We start from the raw sequence: 5,008 nt of genomic DNA, 5'->3' as shown, positions 1-5,008 counted from the left end.
TAATTTTGTTTAAGTATAGAAATATACATACTTTGTAGAACAATTGCTTTCGCAATAAATTTATCACAGCAATACATATGCATAATATGTATATACATATACATACCATTGCTGTGATGCCCTGAGAATTATAGTCTTAATAAATTTATTATTAATTTTTTGCTTACTAATAGAAATTAAATTTATCACAGCAATATTATGTATATGTTTATGTATATTGCTGTGATAAATTTATTTTCTATTAGTAAGAAAAAAATATTTATTAGTATTGATTTCCGAAAGCACAGAAATGAATTTATTCATTAAAATCGCCACTCAGAAGTCGTTTTATCCCTTGTAAGCGAGCGATTTTCTTAAATCTCACGCTCCCAGATAAAACGATATACCTCGTCCTCGTGGGTCAATTTCAAAAACCACAGAAATGATTCTGTGTGATTCTGAAAGGCCAACGCAGAGTATTTCAACCAAAACATACGTAAAATAGTTGAGAATTCGCAGAAATGAAAGACAAACGAAAGAAAAAGAAGTATAACTTCAATAATGCACAAGCATACAAACATACATATGCGCACACATGTGAATATGTCACCAACCAAAAATTGAAACATTGTTCTACAAAAACAACAACAGCATAAGCATGGAACATTGTGTTGTGTTGTTGTGTCGGCCGAGCTGTGCCGAAAGAAACGAACAAACGATCGCCGATTGTCACCGCTTCGCTTGCTGCTACGCGCTACTTTTACCCTTCGAAATACGTAAGCGGAATTAAAATTTCCATACATACATATATAAGTAAATAAATATTTATATTAACATATACTATCTTTAAAATTTATATCCACATATATATATATACACATACATAAATAAATAAATATTTACATACGTACTATTCTGTACATACACATACTACATATATTAAAGCCCATACCGTCACTACCTCTTGTTCTTCGTCATAGAACAAGCAGGATTATTGAGCACATATCTTGCATATACTCGTATAGTGACAAAGTGTATTGACCGCTTTAACGAGTACACAAACAGTCAGATAAGTCCGCATATACATAATATATAAAGTTTAAAAACAAACTACATACAACCGCTTGAACGCTAAATCTGAAAGACGCGTATTTTATTACTTTTAACAGAAATTAAAGCCCTTATCGACGTGAAAGAGTTTTACGGTTCTCAAAACTTATCCCTTTGTTTTAAATCGAAAGAGAAAACTATATATATACATATATTATCATTTTTCATCTGAATGAACACAGATTCAAAGGAATCTACGTCTCATCAATTTCTGAAAATACCAAAAATGATTTCGGATGAAAAAAGTCCATGTACACCGGCAGAAGCTACACGCTCGAAGCAAGGTGCTACAAAACAAAAACGGGGTAAAGATATTTCGTACGCTAAATTTTTATCAGAGAGTGACAGCTTAATACGATACTGCACTCGATTCTCATCTTCGCCGATTCTAGATAACTTTGAATCGGTACTAGAAATCAAGAATCAAAACCTTGACAATTTTTGGACACGTCTCCAAGCGGCCTATGACGCCATTGTAGAAACGGACGATTCGGATCTTCCGGAAAATTTCAAAACCTCGGCTTACTCCAAATATGAAAATTGTCTTGACCAATATGAAGAGACAAAAGCCATGATCTCTGATCAATTAAAATTAACAAGGTCAATCGCACCAAATCCGCAACTGAGAGTAGAGCTAGCACAAACACAGGCCCAAGAGGCAAGTTCAGGTATTCACCTCAAAGTGCCCGCCGTCCTTCCGGGACATGTTCACCGCCGTTTACATAAACCACCCAAAATTATCTAATGCACAAAAGTTGTATCACCTCCGATACAAAACAAAAGGTCAAGCAGGCGTCATAGTAAAACAGTTCGCTCTTAATGACAACAATTTCAATTTGGCTTGGGAAGCTTTAAAAGAACGATACGAGAATGAAAGAATATTGGTCGACAAACAAGTGACCATATTAATGAATTTACCAAAAATTCAGAGAGAAACAAGTGAAGAATTCATAAAACTTCAATCCACTTTTTCGAATTGTTTGTCGGTTCTAACGACACAAAATATTCCCACTGACAACTGGGATCCCATACTGGTAAACATATGCTCCGTGGCATTACCAGAAAAATCGTTGCTTTTGTGGGAGCAATCGCTCTCTTCGCGAAGAAAGTGCCCGACGTGGCAACAAATGAAAGATTTCCTAACTTCCCAATATGAAATTGCGGAAAGGGTAGATAAAAAAATGGTCAGAACTAAAAACGTTCAACATGACCTGAATCGCAGCTTTATTCGCCCCCAAGCTAATAACAACAACAACTTAAATCGTAGTTTTTTTTTCAAAACACAATCGTTCACTTCCGAACAAAACAAACATACGTCATGCGAACTATGCACAGGAGGGCATAAACTCAAATCTTGCGATAAGTTTAAAAAATTTAATATTAACGAAAGGATCAACTTTGTCAGATCAAAAAGACTCTGCACAAACTGGGACAAACAGCTTAACGCTTAAGTATGACTTTTGATAAGTTTTCAGTCACCGTCTAGTGTAGTTGCGTACGACTGTTATAGGTTTGAGCTGAGTTGTGTATAAGAGTTTCAAAAGATTCAGTCAGTGATAAATCTTTTTTATTTGCGATTTATTTAAAAAATTTCCTTATTTCGGGGGGGGCTTCAGCCCTCTAGCCCCCCCCCCCCTGGCTACGTGCCTGGTCGGGATTCGAACCTGGGACCTGTGTTAGCATCTTGACCTTCCAAGCGCTTACCACCAACACCACCATTGACAATTAGGTTGCGCTGACTTAAGTATGATTTGGTTATGAATGCAAGAAACATACGATGGTTCTAATAATTTTGTTTAAGTATAGAAATATACATACTTTGTAGAACAATTGCTTTCGCAATAAATTTATCACAGCAATACATATGCATAATATGTATATACATATACATAACATTGAGAATTATAGTCTTAATAAATTTATTATTAATTTTTTGCTTACTAATAGAAATTAAATTTATCACAGCAATATTATGTATATGTTTATGTATATTGCTGTGATAAATTTATTTTCTATTAGTAAGAAAAAAATATTTATTAGTATTGATTTCCGAAAGCACAGAAATGAATTTATTCATTAAAATCGCCACTCAGAAGTCGTTTTATCCCTTGTAAGCGAGCGATTTTCTTAAATCTCACGCTCCCAGATAAAACGATATACCTCGTCCTCGTGGGTCAATTTCAAAAACCACAGAAATGATTCTGTGTGATTCTGAAAGGCCAACGCAGAGTATTTCAACCAAAACATACGTAAAATAGTTGAGAATTCGCAGAAATGAAAGACAAACGAAAGAAAAAGAAGTATAACTTCAATAATGCACAAGCATACAAACATACATATGCGCACACATGTGAATATGTCACCAACCAAAAATTGAAACATTGTTCTACAAAAACAACAACAGCATAAGCATGGAACATTGTGTTGTGTTGTTGTGTCGGCCGAGCTGTGCCGAAAGAAACGAACAAACGATCGCCGATTGTCACCGCTTCGCTTGCTGCTACGCGCTACTTTTACCCTTCGAAATACGTAAGCGGAATTAAAATTTCCATACATACATATATAAGTAAATAAATATTTATATTAACATATACTATCTTTAAAATTTATATCCACATATATATATATACACATACATAAATAAATAAATATTTACATACGTACTATTCTGTACATACACATACTACATATATTAAAGCCCATACCGTCACTACCTCTTGTTCTTCGTCATAGAACAAGCAGGATTATTGAGCACATATCTTGCATATACTCGTATAGTGACAAAGTGTATTGACCGCTTTAACGAGTACACAAACAGTCAGATAAGTCCGCATATACATAATATATAAAGTTTAAAAACAAACTACATACAACCGCTTGAACGCTAAATCTGAAAGACGCGTATTTTATTACTTTTAACAGAAATTAAAGCCCTTATCGACGTGAAAGAGTTTTACGGTTCTCAAAACTTATCCCTTTGTTTTAAATCGAAAGAGAAAACTATATATATACATATATTACCATTTTTCATCTGAATGAACACAGATTCAAAGGAATCTACGTCTCATCAATTTCTGAAAATACCAAAAATGATTTCGGATGAAAAAAGTCCATGTACACCGGCAGAAGCTACACGCTCGAAGCAAGGTGCTACAAAACAAAAACGGGGTAAAGATATTTCGTACGCTAAATTTTTATCAGAGAGTGACAGCTTAATACGATACTGCACTCGATTCTCATCTTCGCCGATTCTAGATAACTTTGAATCGGTACTAGAAATCAAGAATCAAAACCTTGACAATTTTTGGACACGTCTCCAAGCGGCCTATGACGCCATTGTAGAAACGGACGATTCGGATCTTCCGGAAAATTTCAAAACCTCGGCTTACTCCAAATATGAAAATTGTCTTGACCAATATGAAGAGACAAAAGCCATGATCTCTGATCAATTAAAATTAACAAGGTCAATCGCACCAAATCCGCAACTGAGAGTAGAGCTAGCACAAACACAGGCCCAAGAGGCAAGTTCAGGTATTCACCTCAAAGTGCCCGCCGTCCTTCCGGGACATGTTCACCGCCGTTTACATAAACCACCCAAAATTATCTAATGCACAAAAGTTGTATCACCTCCGATACAAAACAAAAGGTCAAGCAGGCGTCATAGTAAAACAGTTCGCTCTTAATGACAACAATTTCAATTTGGCTTGGGAAGCTTTAAAAGAACGATACGAGAATGAAAGAATATTGGTCGACAAACAAGTGACCATATTAATGAATTTACCAAAAATTCAGAGAGAAACAAGTGAAGAATTCATAAAACTTCAATCCACTTTTTCGAATTGTTTGTCGGTTCTAACGACACAAAATATTCCCACTGACAACTGGGATCCCATACTGGTAAACATATGCTCCGTGGCAT

General features: G+C 35.2%; 2 pseudogenes; both read right to left on the bottom strand.

The window, feature by feature from the left end:
* Positions 1-310: 310 nt before the first annotated feature.
* Positions 311-440, bottom strand: LOC125779806 (small nucleolar RNA U3; annotated as a pseudogene).
* A 2,733-nt stretch (positions 441-3,173) lies between these two features.
* Positions 3,174-3,303, bottom strand: LOC125779805 (small nucleolar RNA U3; annotated as a pseudogene).
* Between the last annotated feature and the right edge of the window lie 1,705 nt (positions 3,304-5,008).

This window comes from Bactrocera dorsalis, chromosome 6, assembly GCF_023373825.1.
Source record: "Bactrocera dorsalis isolate Fly_Bdor chromosome 6, ASM2337382v1, whole genome shotgun sequence".
Lineage (NCBI taxonomy): Eukaryota > Metazoa > Arthropoda > Insecta > Diptera > Tephritidae > Bactrocera > Bactrocera dorsalis.
This window is presented reverse-complemented; position numbering and strand designations above follow the sequence as displayed.